At 44.5% G+C, this 15,748-nt stretch overlaps 6 non-coding genes across 6 annotated transcripts; all 6 read right to left on the minus strand.

Annotated features, from left to right (window-relative positions):
- Window positions 1–1,972: 1,972 nt before the first annotated feature.
- Window positions 1,973–2,044, minus strand: trnaq-cug (transfer RNA glutamine (anticodon CUG)). Its single transcript has one exon. It is a non-coding gene; the product is annotated as a tRNA-Gln (tRNA).
- Window positions 2,045–3,318: 1,274 nt separating this feature from the next.
- Window positions 3,319–3,390, minus strand: trnaq-cug (transfer RNA glutamine (anticodon CUG)). Its single transcript has one exon. It is a non-coding gene; the product is annotated as a tRNA-Gln (tRNA).
- A 3,969-nt stretch (window positions 3,391–7,359) lies between these two features.
- Window positions 7,360–7,431, minus strand: trnaq-cug (transfer RNA glutamine (anticodon CUG)). Its single transcript has one exon. It is a non-coding gene; the product is annotated as a tRNA-Gln (tRNA).
- A 1,952-nt stretch (window positions 7,432–9,383) lies between these two features.
- On the minus strand, window positions 9,384–9,455 carry trnaq-cug (transfer RNA glutamine (anticodon CUG)). Its single transcript has one exon. It is a non-coding gene; the product is annotated as a tRNA-Gln (tRNA).
- Window positions 9,456–14,124: 4,669 nt separating this feature from the next.
- trnaq-cug (transfer RNA glutamine (anticodon CUG)) lies at window positions 14,125–14,196 on the minus strand. The gene has a single exon. It is a non-coding gene; the product is annotated as a tRNA-Gln (tRNA).
- A 1,274-nt stretch (window positions 14,197–15,470) lies between these two features.
- On the minus strand, window positions 15,471–15,542 carry trnaq-cug (transfer RNA glutamine (anticodon CUG)). The gene has a single exon. It is a non-coding gene; the product is annotated as a tRNA-Gln (tRNA).
- Between the last annotated feature and the right edge of the window lie 206 nt (window positions 15,543–15,748).

Below are 15,748 nucleotides of genomic sequence, written 5' to 3' on the forward strand. Positions count from 1 at the left end.
CAGCATGCAACCGGCGCTGAAGAATTCATTAGAATCTTTTCTTAAAATCAACAACATTACCGTCGCCACCATTATACTTTGTCTCGCTCTGGTCTCATCCTTAACTTCAGCTTGCCCACTTGCCCCTCTGCTAAGCCTCGGTTCCGAGTAAATCACACAGCTGCCTTGATGGCTATCGGTTCACAAATCTCTGCTTCTTTTTCACACTGCTCATAGCAGCTTGTATTGCAGTCCTGCCAGGTAAAATGTGAATAATCTTTGCAAGGCACTGCTGTACGAAAGATAAGCAATTGTTAACTTTTTTCGAGAATACGAAGTGCAATGTCTACGTTTCAAGAAGCACTGCTTTCAATTTCAGCAAGTATGCCAGCCGAATGCAGCTTTAAAGAAAATGTTGAGCATTCTGCTGTGCAGTGAAACGAAGCACTGGACAACACACATTTTTCTCCCCCTCTTATTTGGAACTGGGAATGAAAGGTTGAGCCTATCATCTGATGTCGAGAACAATAAATCAACCGTCATTGATTCAGGCAGCAAACGGTCCCGTAACCGTGGTTGGTATGCAGATGCCAAGCTTGTATGTCCCAAATTTCCAGCAGCTGGGACAACAAGAATTCAAGTTCTACCGAGATTTGAACTCGGATCGCTGGATTCAGAGCCCAGAGTGCTTACCATTACACCATGGAACCTTTGCAAAACAGATCCCTAGATTCTTTTCTCAAAATCAACAACATTACCATCTTCACCATTATACTTTGTCTTGGCCTGGTCTCATCCTTAACTTCAGCTTGCCCACTTGCCCCTCTGCTAAGCTTCGGTTCTGAGCAAATCACACAGCTGCCTTGATGGCTATCGGTTCACAAATCTCAGCTTCTTTTTCACACTGCTCATGGCAGATTGCATTGCAGTCCTGCCAGGTAAAATGTGAATAATCTTTGCAAGGCACTGCTGCACGATAGATAAGCAATTGTTAACTTTTTTCGAGAATACGAAGTGCAATGTCTACGTTTCAAGAAGCACTGCTTTCAATTTTAGCAAGTATGCCAGCCGAATGCAGCTTGCAAAGAAAATGTTGAGCAATCTGCTGTGCAGTGAAACGAATCACTGGACAACTCACATCTTTCTCCCCTGCTTATTTGGAACTGGGAATGAGAGGTTGAGCCTATCATCTGATGTTGAGAACAACACATCAACCGTCATTGATTCAGGCAGCAAACGGTCCCGTAACCGTGGTTGGTATGCAGATGCCAAGCTTGTATGTCCCAAATTTCCAGCAGCTGGGACAACAAGAATTCAGGTTCCACCAGGATTTGAACTCGGATCGCTGGACTCAAAGTCCAGAGTGGTCACCATTACAGCATGCAACCGGCGCTGAAGAATTCATTAGAATCTTTTCTTAAAATCAACAACATTACCGTCGCCACCATTATACTTTGTCTCGCTCTGGTCTCATCCTTAACTTCAGCTTGCCCACTTGCCCCTCTGCTAAGCCTCGGTTCTGAGTAAATCACACAGCTGCCTTGATGGCTATCGGTTCACAAATCTCTGCTTCTTTTTCACACTGCTCATAGCAGCTTGTATTGCAGTCCTGCCAGGTAAAATGTGAATAATCTTTGCAAGGCACTGCTGTACGAAAGATAAGCAATTGTTAACTTTTTTCGAGAATACGAAGTGCAATGTCTACGTTTCAAGAAGCACTGCTTTCAATTTCAGCAAGTATGCCAGCCGAATGCAGCTTTAAAGAAAATGTTGAGCATTCTGCTGTGCAGTCAAACGAAGCACTGGACAACACACATTTTTCTCCCCCTCTTATTTGGAACTGGGAATGAGAGGTTGAGCCTGTCATCTGATGTCGAGAACAATAAATCAACCGTCATTGATTCAGGCAGCAAACGGTCCCGTAACCGTGGTTGGTATGCAGATGCCAAGCTTGTATGTCCCAAATTTCCAGCAGCTGGGACAACAAGAATTCAGGTTCCACCGAGATTTGAACTCGGATCGCTGGATTCAGAGCCCAGAGTGCTTACCATTACACCATGGAACCTTTGCTGAATTGTTCCTAGATTCTTTTCTCAAAATCAACAACATTACCATCTCCACCATTATACTTTGTCTCGGCCTGGTCTCATCCTTAACTTCAGCTTGCCCACTTGCCCCTCTGCTAAGCTTCGGTTCTGAGCAAATCACACAGCTGCCTTGATGGCTATAGGTTCACAAATCTCAGCTTCTTTTTCACACTGCTCATGGCAGATTGCATTGCAGCCCTGCCAGGTAAAATTTGAATAATCTTTGCAAGGCACTGCTGCACGATAGATAAGCAATTGTTAACTTTTTTCGAGAATACGAAGTGCAATGTCTACGTTTCAAGAAGCACAGCTTTCAATTTTAGCAAGTATGCCAGCCGAATGCAGCTTGCAAAGAAAATGTTGAGCAATCTGCTGTGCAGTGAAACGAAGCACTGGACAATACACATCTTTCTCCCCCGCTTATTTGGAACTGGGAATGAGAGGTTGAGCCTATCATCTGATGTTGAGAACAATACATCAACCGTCATTGATTCAGGCAGCAAACGGTCCCGTAACCGTGGTTGGTATGCAGATGCCAAGCTTGTATGTCCCAAATTTCCAGCAGCTGGGACAACAAGAATTCAGGTTCCACCAAGATTTGAACTCGGATCGCTGGACTCAAAGTCCAGAGTGGTCACCATTACAGCATGCAACCGGCGCTGAAGAATTCATTAGAATCTTTTCTTAAAATCAACAACATTACCGTCGCCACCATTATACTTTGTCTCGCTCTGGTCTCATCCTTAACTTCAGCTTGCCCCTCTGCTAAGCCTCGGTTCTGAGTAAATCACACAGCTGCCTTGATGGCTATCGATTCACAAATCTCTGCTTCTTTTTCACACTGCTCATAGCAGCTTGTATTGCAGTCCTGCCAGGTAAAATGTGAATAATCTTTGCAAGGCACTGCTGTACGAAAGATAAGCAATTGTTAACTTTTTTCGAGAATACGAAGTGCAATGTCTACGTTTCAAGAAGCACTGCTTTCAATTTCAGCAAGTATGCCAGCCGAATGCAGCTTAAAAGAAAATGTTGAGCATTCTGCTGTGCAGTCAAACGAAGCACTGGACAACACACATTTTTCTCCCCCTCTTATTTGGAACTGGAAATGAGTGGTTGAGCCTATCATCTGATGTCGAGAACAATAAATCAACCATCATTGATTCAGGCAGCAAACGGCCCCGTAACCGTGGTTGGTATGCAGATGCCAAGCTTGTATGGCCCAAATTTCCAGCAGCTGGGACAACAAGAATTCAGGTTCCACCGAGATTTGAACTCGGATCGCTGGATTCAGAGCCCAGAGTGCTTACCATTACACCATGGAACCTTTGCTAAACAGTTCCCTAGATTCTTTTCTCAAAATCAACAACATTACCATCTCCACCATTATACTTTGTCTCGGCCTGGTCTCATCCTTAACTTCAGCTTGCCCACTTGCCCCTCTGCTAAGCTTCGGTTCTGAGCAAATCACACAGCTGCCTTGATGGCTATCGGTTCACAAATCTCAGCTTCTTTTTCACACTGCTCATGGCAGATTGCATTGCAGTCCTGCCAGGTAAAATGTGAATAATCTTTGCAAGGCACTGCTGCACGATAGATAAGCAATTGTTAACTTTTTTCGAGAATACGAAGTGCAATGTCTACGTTTCAAGAAGCACTGCTTTCAATTTTAGCAAGTATGCCAGCCGAATGCAGCTTGCAAAGAAAATGTTGAGCAATCTGCTGTGCAGTGAAACGAAGCACTGGACAATACACATCTTTCTCCCCCGCTTATTTGGAACTGGGAATGAGAGGTTGAGTCTATCATCTGATGTTGAGAACAATACATCAACCGTCATTGATTCAGGCAGCAAACGGTCCCGTAACCGTGGTTGGTTTGCAGATGCCAAGCTTGTATGTCCCAAATTTCCAGCAGCTGGGACAACAAGAATTCAGGTTCCACCAAGATTTGAACTCGGATCGCTGCACTCAAAGTCCAGAGTGGTCACCATTACAGCATTTAACCGGCGCTGAAGAATTCATTAGAATCTTTTCTTAAAATCAACAACATTACCGTCGCCACCATTATACTTTGTCTCGGTCTGGTCTCATCCTTAACTTCAGCTTGCCCCTCTGCTAAGCCTCGGTTCTGAGTAAATCACACAGCTGCCTTGATGGCTATCGGTTCACAAATCTCTGCTTCTTTTTCACACTGCTCATAGCAGCTTGTATTGCAGTCCTGCCAGGTAAAATGTGAATAATCTTTGCAAGGCACTGCTGTACGAAAGATAAGCAATTGCTAACTTTTTTCGAGAATACGAAGTGCAATGTCTACGTTTCAAGAAGCACTGCTTTCAATTTCAGCAAGTATGCCAGCCGAATGCAGCTTTAAAGAAAATGTTGAGCATTCTGCTGTGCAGTCAAACGAAGCACTGGACAACACACATTTTTCTCCCCCTCTTATTTGGAACTGGGAATGAGAGGTTGAGCCTGTCATCTGATGTCGAGAACAATAAATCAACCGTCATTGATTCAGGCAGCAAACGGTCCCGTAACCGTGGTTGGTATGCAGATGCCAAGCTTGTATGTCCCAAATTTCCAGCAGCTGGGACAACAAGAATTCAGGTTCCACCAAGATTTGAACTCGGATCGCTGGACTCAAAGTCCAGAGTGGTCACCATTACAGCATGCAACCGGCGCTGAAGAATTCATTAGAATCTTTTCTTAAAATCAACAACATTACCGTCGCCACCATTATACTTTGTCTCGGTCTGGTCTCATCCTTAACTTCAGCTTGCCCACTTGCCCCTCTGCTAAGCCTCGGTTCTGAGTAAATCACACAGCTGCCTTGATGGCTATCGGTTCACAAATCTCAGCTTCTTTTTCACACTGCTCATGGCAGATTGCATTGCAGTCCTGCCAGGTAAAATGTGAATAATCTTTGCAAGGCACTGCTGCACGATAGATAAGCAATTGTTAACTTTTTTCGAGAATACGAAGTGCAATGTCTACGTTTCAAGAAGCACTGCTTTCAATTTTAGCAAGTATGCCAGCCGAATGCAGCTTGCAAAGAAAATGTTGAGCAATCTGCTGTGCAGTGAAACGAAGCACTGGACAATACACATCTTTCTCCCCCGCTTATTTGGAACTGGGAATGAGAGGTTGAGTCTATCATCTGATGTTGAGAACAATACATCAACCGTCATTGATTCAGGCAGCAAACGGTCCCGTAACCGTGGTTGGTTTGCAGATGCCAAGCTTGTATGTCCCAAATTTCCAGCAGCTGGGACAACAAGAATTCAGGTTCCACCAAGATTTGAACTCGGATCGCTGGACTCAAAGTCCAGAGTGGTCACCATTACAGCATGCAACCGGCGCTGAATAATTCATTAGAATCTTTTCTTAAAATCAACAACATTACCGCCGCCACCATTATACTTTGTCTCGGTCTGGTCTCATCCTTAACTTCAGCTTGCCCCTCTGCTAAGCCTCGGTTCTGAGTAAATCACACAGCTGCCTTGATGGCTATCGGTTCACAAATCTCTGCTTCTTTTTCACACTGCTCATAGCAGCTTGTATTGCAGTCCTGCCAGGTAAAATGTGAATAATCTTTGCAAGGCACTGCTGTACGAAAGATAAGCAATTGTTAACTTTTTTCGAGAATACGAAGTGCAATGTCTACGTTTCAAGAAGCACTGCTTTCAATTTCAGCAAGTATGCCAGCCGAATGCAGCTTTAAAGAAAATGTTGAGCATTCTGCTGTGCAGTCAAACGAAGCACTGGACAACACACATTTTTCTCCCCCTCTTATTTGGAACTGGGAATGAGAGGTTGAGCCTGTCATCTGATGTCGAGAACAATAAATCAACCGTCATTGATTCAGGCAGCAAACGGTCCCGTAACCGTGGTTGGTATGCAGATGCCAAGCTTGTATGTCCCAAATTTCCAGCAGCTGGGACAACAAGAATTCAGGTTCTATCCGGATTTGAACTTGGATCGCTGGATTCAGAGCCCAGAGTGCTTACCATTACACCATGGAACCTTTGCTAAACAGTTCCCTAGATTCTTTTCTCAAAATCAACAACATTACCATCTCCACCATTATACTTTGTCTCGGCCTGGTCTCATCCTTAACTTCAGCTTGCCCACTTGCCCCTCTGCTAAGCTTCGGTTCTGAGCAAATCACACAGCTGCCTTGATGGCTATAGGTTCACAAATCTCAGCTTCTTTTTCACACTGCTCATGGCAGATTGCATTGCAGCCCTGCCAGGTAAAATGTGAATAATCTTTGCAAGGCACTGCTGCACGATAGATAAGCAATTGTTAACTTTTTTCGAGAATACGAAGTGCAATGTCTACGTTTCAAGAAGCACTGCTTTCAATTTTAGCAAGTATGCCAGCCGAATGCAGCTTGCAAAGAAAATGTTGAGCAATCTGCTGTGCAGTGAAACGAAGCACTGGACAATACACATCTTTCTCCCCCGCTTATTTGGAACTGGGAATGAGAGGTTGAGCCTATCATCTGATGTTGAGAACAATACATCAACCGTCATTGATTCAGGCAGCAAACGGTCCCGTAACCGTGGTTGGAATGCAGATGCCAAGCTTGTATGTCCCAAATTTCCAGCAGCTGGGACAACAAGAATTCAGGTTCCACCAAGATTTGAACTCGGATCGCTGGACTCAAAGTCCAGAGTGGTCACCATTACAGCATGCAACCGGCGCTGAAGAATTCATTAGAATCTTTTCTTAAAATCAACAACATTACCGTCGCCACCATTATACATTGTCTCGCTCTGGTCTCATCCTTAACTTCAGCTTGCCCCTCTGCTAAGCCTCGGTTCCGAGTAAATCACACAGCTGCCTTGATGGCTATCGGTTCACAAATCTCTGCTTCTTTTTCACACTGCTCATAGCAGCTTGTATTGCAGTCCTGCCAGGTAAAATGTGAATAATCTTTGCAAGGCACTGCTGTACGAAAGATAAGCAATTGTTAACTTTTTTCGAGAATACGAAGTGCAATGTCTACGTTTCAAGAAGCACTGCTTTCAATTTCAGCAAGTATGCCAGCCGAATGCAGCTTAAAAGTAAATGTTGAGCATTCTGCTGTGCAGTCAAACGAAGCACTGGACAACACACATTTTTCTCCCCCTCTTATTTGGAACTGGGAATGAGAGGTTGAGCCTATCATCTGATGTCGAGAACAATAAATCAACCGTCATTGATTCAGGCAGCAAACGGTCCCGTAACCGTGGTTGGTATGCAGATGCCAAGCTTGTATGTCCCAAATTTCCAGCAGCTGGGACAACAAGAATTCAGGTTCCACCGAGATTTGAACTCGGATCGCTGGATTCAGAGCCCAGAGTGCTTACCATTACACCATGGAACCTTTGCTAAACAGTTCCCTAGATTCTTTTCTCAAAATCAACAACATTACCATCTCCACCATTATACTTCGTCTCGGCCTGGTCTCATCCTTAACTTCAGCTTGCCCACTTGCCCCTCTGCTAAGCCTCGGTTCTGAGCAAATCACACAGCTGCCTTGATGGCTATCGGTTCACAAATCTCTGCTTCTTTTTCACACTGCTCATAGCAGCTTGTATTGCAGTCCTGCCAGGTAAAATGTGAATAATCTTTGCAAGGCACTGCTGTACGAAAGATAAGCAATTGTTAACTTTTTTCGAGAATACGAAGTGCAATGTCTACGTTTCAAGAAGCACTGCTTTCAATTTCAGCAAGTATGCCAGCCGAATGCAGCTCAAAAGAAAATGTTGAGCATTCTGCTGTGCAGTAAAACGAAGCACCGGACAACACACATTTTTCTCCCCCTCTTATTTGGAACTGGGAATGAGAGGTTGAGCCTATCATCTGATGTCGAGAACAATAAATCAACCGTCATTGATTCAGGCAGCAAACGGTCCCGTAACCGTGGTTGGTATGCAGATGCCAAGCTTGTATGTCCCAAATTTCCAGCAGCTGGGACAACAAGAATTCAGGTTCCACCGAGATTTGAACTCGGATTGCTGGATTCAGAGCCCAGAGTGCTTACCATTACACCATGGAACCTTTGCTGAACAGTTCCCTAGATTCTTTTCTCAAAATCAACAACATCACCATCTCCACCATTATACTTTGTCTCGGCCTGGTCTCATCCTTAACTTCAGCTTGCCCACTTGCCCCTCTGCTAAGCTTCGGTTCTGAGCAAATCACACAGCTGCCTTGATGGCTATCGGTTCACAAATCTCAGCTTCTTTTTCACACTGCTCATGGCAGATTGCATTGCAGTCCTGCCAGGTAAAATGTGAATAATCTTTGCAAGGCACTGCTGCACGATAGATAAGCAATTGTTAACTTTTTTCGAGAATACGAAGTGCAATGTCTACGTTTCAAGAAGCACTGCTTTCAATTTTAGCAAGTATGCCAGCCGAATGCAGCTTGCAAAGAAAATGTTGAGCAATCTGCTGTGCAGTGAAACGAAGCACTGGACAATACACATCTTTCTCCCCCGCTTATTTGGAACTGGGAATGAGAGGTTGAGCCTATCATCTGATGTCGAGAACAATAAATCAACCGTCATTGATTCAGGCAGCAAACGGTCCCGTAACCGTGGTTGGTATGCAGATGCCAAGCTTGTATGTCCCAAATTTCCAGCAGCTGGGACAACAAGAATTCAGGTTCCACCAAGATTTGAACTCCGATCGCTGGACTCAAAGTCCAGAGTGGTCACCATTACAGCATGCAACCGGCGCTGAAGAATTCATTGGAATCTTTTCTTAAAATCAACAACATTACCGTCGCCACCATTATACTTTGTCTCGGTCTGGTCTCATCCTTAACTTCAGCTTGCCCCTCTGCTAAGCCTCGGTTCTGAGTAAATCAGACAGCTGCCTTGATGGCTATCGGTTCACAAATCTCTGCTTCTTTTCCACACTGCTCATAGCAGCTTGTATTGCAGTCCTGCCAGGTAAAATGTGAATAATCTTTGCAAGGCACTGCTGTACGAAAGATAAGCAATTGTTAACTTTTTTCGAGAATACAAAGTGCAATGTCTACGTTTCAAGAAGCACTGCTTTCAATTTCAGCAAGTATGCCAGCCGAATGCAGCTTAAAAGAAAATGTTGAGCATTCTGCTGTGCAGTGAAACGAAGCACTGGACAACACACTTTTTTCTCCCCCTCTTATTTGGAACTGGGAATGAGAGGTTGAGCCGATCATCTGATGTCGAGAACAATAAATCAACTATCATTGATTCAGGCAGCAAACGGTCCCGCAACCGTGGTTGGTATGCAGATGCCAAGCTTGTATGTCCCAAATTTCCAGCAGCTGGGACAACAAGAATTCAGGTTCCACCGAGATTTGAACTCGGATCGCTGGATTCAGAGCCCAGAGTGCTTACCATTACACCATGGAACCTTTGCTGAACAGTTCCCTAGATTCTTTTCTCAAAATCAACAACATTACCATCTCCACCATTTTCCTTTGTCTCGGCCTGATCTCATCCTTAACTTCAGCTTGCCCACTTGCCCCTCTGCTAAGCTTCGGTTCTGAGCAAATCACACAGCTGCCTTGATGGCTATCGGTTCACAAATCTCAGCTTCTTTTTCACACTGCTCATGGCAGATTGCATTGCAGTCCTGCCAGGTAAAATGTGAATAATCTTTGCAAGGCACTGCTGCACGATAGATAAGCAATTGTTAACTTTTTTCGAGAATACGAAGTGCAATGTCTACGTTTCAAGAAGCACTGCTTTCAATTTTAGCAATATGCCAGCCGAATGCAGCTTGCAAAGAAAATGTTGAGCAATCTGCTGTGCAGTGAAACGAAGCACTGGACAATACACATCTTTCTCCCCCGCTTATTTGGAACTGGGAATGAGAGGTTGAGCCTATCATCTGATGTTGAGAACAATACATCAACCGTCATTGATTCAGGCTGCAAACGGTCCCGTAACCGTGGTTGGTATGCAGATGCCAAGCTTGTAAGTCCCAAATTTCCAGCAGCTGGGACAACAAGAATTCAGGTTCCACCAAGATTTGAACTCGGATCGCTGGACTCAAAGTCCAGAGTGGTCACCATTACAGCATGCAACCGGCGCTGAAGAATTCATTAGAATCTTTTCTTAAAATCAACAACATTACCGTCGCCACCATTATTCTTTGTCTCGGTCTGGTCTCATCCTTAACTTCAGCTTGCCCACTTGCCCCTCTGCTAAGCCTCGGTTCTGAGTAAATCACACAGCTGCCTTGATGGCTATCGGTTCACAAATCTCTGCTTCTTTTTCACACTGCTCATAGCAGCTTGTATTGCAGTCCTGCCAGGTAAAATGTGAATAATCTTTGCAAGGCACTGCTGTACGAAAGATAAGCAATTGTTAACTTTTTTCGAGAATACGAAGTGCAATGTCTACGTTTCAAGAAGCACTGCTTTCAATTTCAGCAAGTATGCCAGCCGAATGCAGCTTTAAAGAAAATGTTGAGCATTCTGCTGTGCAGTCAAACGAAGCACTGGACAACACACATTTTTCTCCCCCTCTTATTTGGAACTGGGAATGAGAGGTTGAGCCTATCATCTGATGTCGAGAACAATAAATCAACCGTCATTGATTCAGGCAGCAAATGGTCCCGTAACCGTGGTTGGTATGCAGATGCCAAGCTTGTATGTCCCAAATTTCCAGCAGCTGGGACAACAAGAATTCAGGTTCCACCGAGATTTGAACTCGGATTGCTGGATTCAGAGCCCAGAGTGCTTACCATTACACCATGGAACCTTTGCTGAACAATCCCTACATTCTTTTCTCAAAATCAACAACATTACCATCTCCACCATTATACTTTGTCTCGGCCTGGTCTCATCCTTAACTTCAGCTTGCCCACTTGCCCCTCTGCTAAGCTTCGGTTCTGAGCAAATCACACAGCTGCCTTGATGGCTATCGGTTCACAAATCTCAGCTTCTTTTTCACACTGCTCATGGCAGATTGCATTGCAGTCCTGCCAGGTAAAATGTGAATAATCTTTGCAAGGCACTGCTGCATGATAGATAAGCAATTGTTAACTTTTTTCGAGAATACGAAGTGCAATGTCTACATTTCAAGAAGCACTGCTTTCAATTTTAGCAAGTATGCCAGCCGAATGCAGCTTGCAAAGAAAATGTTGAGCAATCTGCTGTGCAGTGAAACGAAGCACTGGACAATACACATCTTTCTCCCCCGCTTATTTGGAACTGGGAAAGAGAGGTTGAGCCTATCATCTGATGTTGAGAACAATACATCAACCGTCATTGATTCAGGCAGCAAACGGTCCCGTAACCGTGGTTGGTATGCAGATGCCAAGCTTGTATGTCCCAAATTTCCAGCAGCTGGGACAACAAGAATTCAGGTTCCACCAAGATTTGAACTCGGATCGCTGGACTCAAAGTCCAGAGTGGTCACCATTACAGCATGCAACCAGCGCTGAAGAATTCATTAGAATCTTTTCTTAAAATCAACAACATTACCGTCGCCACCATTATACTTTGTCTCGCTCTGGTCTCATCCTTAACTTCAGCTTGCCCACTTGCCCCTCTGCTAAGCCTCGGTTCCGAGTAAATCACACAGCTGCATTGATGGCTATCGGTTCACAAATCTCAGCTTCTTTTTCACATTGCTCATGGCAGATTGCATTGCAGTCCTGCCAGGTAAAATGTGAATAATCTTTGCAAGGCACTGCTGCACGATAGATAAGCAATTGTTAACTTTTTTCGAGAATACGAAGTGCAATGTCTACGTTTCAAGAAGCACTGCTTTCAATTTTAGCAAGTATGCCAGCCGAATGCAGCTTGCAAAGAAAATGTTGAGCAATCTGCTGTGCAGTGAAACGAAGCACTGGACAATACACATCTTTCTCCCCCGCTTATTTGGAACTGGGAATGAGAGGTTGAGCCTATCATCTGATGTTGAGAACAACACATCAACCGTCATTGATTCAGGCAGCAAACGGTCCCGTAACCGTGGTTGGTATGCAGATGCCAAGCTTGTATGTCCCAAATTTCCAGCAGCTGGGACAACAAGAATTCAGGTTCCACCAAGATTTGAACTCGGATCGCTGGACTCAAAGTCCAGAGTGGTCACCATTACAGCATGCAACCGGCGCTGAAGAATTCATTAGAATCTTTTCTTAAAATCAACAACATTACCGTCGCCACCATTATACTTTGTCTCGCTCTGGTCTCATCCTTAACTTCAGCTTGCCCACTTGCCCCTCTGCTAAGCCTCGGTTCCGAGTAAATCACACAGCTGCCTTGATGGCTATCGGTTCACAAATCTCTGCTTCTTTTTCACACTGCTCATAGCAGCTTGTATTGCAGTCCTGCCAGGTAAAATGTGAATAATCTTTGCAAGGCACTGCTGTACGAAAGATAAGCAATTGTTAACTTTTTTCGAGAATACGAAGTGCAATGTCTACGTTTCAAGAAGAACTGCTTTCAATTTCAGCAAGTATGCCAGCCGAATGCAGCTTTAAAGAAAATGTTGAGCATTCTGCTGTGCAGTGAAACGAAGCACTGGACAACACACATTTTTCTCCCCCTCTTATTTGGAACTGGGAATGAAAGGTTGAGCCTATCATCTGATGTCGAGAACAATAAATCAACCGTCATTGATTCAGGCAGCAAACGGTCCCGTAACCGTGGTTGGTATGCAGATGCCAAGCTTGTATGTCCCAAATTTCCAGCAGCTGGGACAACAAGAATTCAAGTTCTACCGAGATTTGAACTCGGATCGCTGGATTCAGAGCCCAGAGTGCTTACCATTACACCATGGAACCTTTGCAAAACAGTTCCCTAGATTCTTTTCTCAAAATCAACAACATTACCATCTTCACCATTATACTTTGTCTTGGCCTGGTCTCATCCTTAACTTCAGCTTGCCCACTTGCCCCTCTGCTAAGCTTCGGTTCTGAGCAAATCACACAGCTGCCTTGATGGCTATCGGTTCACAAATCTCAGCTTCTTTTTCACACTGCTCATGGCAGATTGCATTGCAGTCCTGCCAGGTAAAATGTGAATAATCTTTGCAAGGCACTGCTGCACGATAGATAAGCAATTGTTAACTTTTTTCGAGAATACGAAGTGCAATGTCTACGTTTCAAGAAGCACTGCTTTCAATTTTAGCAAGTATGCCAGCCGAATGCAGCTTGCAAAGAAAATGTTGAGCAATCTGCTGTGCAGTGAAACGAATCACTGGACAACTCACATCTTTCTCCCCTGCTTATTTGGAACTGGGAATGAGAGGTTGAGCCTATCATCTGATGTTGAGAACAACACATCAACCGTCATTGATTCAGGCAGCAAACGGTCCCGTAACCGTGGTTGGTATGCAGATGCCAAGCTTGTATGTCCCAAATTTCCAGCAGCTGGGACAACAAGAATTCAGGTTCCACCAGGATTTGAACTCGGATCGCTGGACTCAAAGTCCAGAGTGGTCACCATTACAGCATGCAACCGGCGCTGAAGAATTCATTAGAATCTTTTCTTAAAATCAACAACATTACCGTCGCCACCATTATACTTTGTCTCGCTCTGGTCTCATCCTTAACTTCAGCTTGCCCACTTGCCCCTCTGCTAAGCCTCGGTTCTGAGTAAATCACACAGCTGCCTTGATGGCTATCGGTTCACAAATCTCTGCTTCTTTTTCACACTGCTCATAGCAGCTTGTATTGCAGTCCTGCCAGGTAAAATGTGAATAATCTTTGCAAGGCACTGCTGTACGAAAGATAAGCAATTGTTAACTTTTTTCGAGAATACGAAGTGCAATGTCTACGTTTCAAGAAGCACTGCTTTCAATTTCAGCAAGTATGCCAGCCGAATGCAGCTTTAAAGAAAATGTTGAGCATTCTGCTGTGCAGTCAAACGAAGCACTGGACAACACACATTTTTCTCCCCCTCTTATTTGGAACTGGGAATGAGAGGTTGAGCCTGTCATCTGATGTCGAGAACAATAAATCAACCGTCATTGATTCAGGCAGCAAACGGTCCCGTAACCGTGGTTGGTATGCAGATGCCAAGCTTGTATGTCCCAAATTTCCAGCAGCTGGGACAACAAGAATTCAGGTTCCACCGAGATTTGAACTCGGATCGCTGGATTCAGAGCCCAGAGTGCTTACCATTACACCATGGAACCTTTGCTGAATTGTTCCTAGATTCTTTTCTCAAAATCAACAACATTACCATCTCCACCATTATACTTTGTCTCGGCCTGGTCTCATCCTTAACTTCAGCTTGCCCACTTGCCCCTCTGCTAAGCTTCGGTTCTGAGCAAATCACACAGCTGCCTTGATGGCTATAGGTTCACAAATCTCAGCTTCTTTTTCACACTGCTCATGGCAGATTGCATTGCAGCCCTGCCAGGTAAAATTTGAATAATCTTTGCAAGGCACTGCTGCACGATAGATAAGCAATTGTTAACTTTTTTCGAGAATACGAAGTGCAATGTCTACGTTTCAAGAAGCACAGCTTTCAATTTTAGCAAGTATGCCAGCCGAATGCAGCTTGCAAAGAAAATGTTGAGCAATCTGCTGTGCAGTGAAACGAAGCACTGGACAATACACATCTTTCTCCCCCGCTTATTTGGAACTGGGAATGAGAGGTTGAGCCTATCATCTGATGTTGAGAACAATACATCAACCGTCATTGATTCAGGCAGCAAACGGTCCCGTAACCGTGGTTGGTATGCAGATGCCAAGCTTGTATGTCCCAAATTTCCAGCAGCTGGGACAACAAGAATTCAGGTTCCACCAAGATTTGAACTCGGATCGCTGGACTCAAAGTCCAGAGTGGTCACCATTACAGCATGCAACCGGCGCTGAAGAATTCATTAGAATCTTTTCTTAAAATCAACAACATTACCGTCGCCACCATTATACTTTGTCTCGCTCTGGTCTCATCCTTAACTTCAGCTTGCCCCTCTGCTAAGCCTCGGTTCTGAGTAAATCACACAGCTGCCTTGATGGCTATCGATTCACAAATCTCTGCTTCTTTTTCACACTGCTCATAGCAGCTTGTATTGCAGTCCTGCCAGGTAAAATGTGAATAATCTTTGCAAGGCACTGCTGTACGAAAGATAAGCAATTGTTAACTTTTTTCGAGAATACGAAGTGCAATGTCTACGTTTCAAGAAGCACTGCTTTCAATTTCAGCAAGTATGCCAGCCGAATGCAGCTTAAAAGAAAATGTTGAGCATTCTGCTGTGCAGTCAAACGAAGCACTGGACAACACACATTTTTCTCCCCCTCTTATTTGGAACTGGAAATGAGTGGTTGAGCCTATCATCTGATGTCGAGAACAATAAATCAACCATCATTGATTCAGGCAGCAAACGGCCCCGTAACCGTGGTTGGTATGCAGATGCCAAGCTTGTATGGCCCAAATTTCCAGCAGCTGGGACAACAAGAATTCAGGTTCCACCGAGATTTGAACTCGGATCGCTGGATTCAGAGCCCAGAGTGCTTACCATTACACCATGGAACCTTTGCTAAACAGTTCCCTAGATTCTTTTCTCAAAATCAACAACATTACCATCTCCACCATTATACTTTGTCTCGGCCTGGTCTCATCCTTAACTTCAGCTTGCCCACTTGCCCCTCTGCTAAGCTTCGGTTCTGAGCAAATCACACAGCTGCCTTGATGGCTATAGGTTCACAAATCTCAGCTTCTTTTTCACACTGCTCATGGCA

Source organism: Somniosus microcephalus, unplaced genomic scaffold (genome assembly GCF_052327205.1).
Source record: "Somniosus microcephalus isolate GS21.2 unplaced genomic scaffold, FLI_Smic_1.0 unresolved_chr4, whole genome shotgun sequence".
In the NCBI taxonomy this organism is placed as follows: Eukaryota; Metazoa; Chordata; class Chondrichthyes; order Squaliformes; family Somniosidae; genus Somniosus; species Somniosus microcephalus.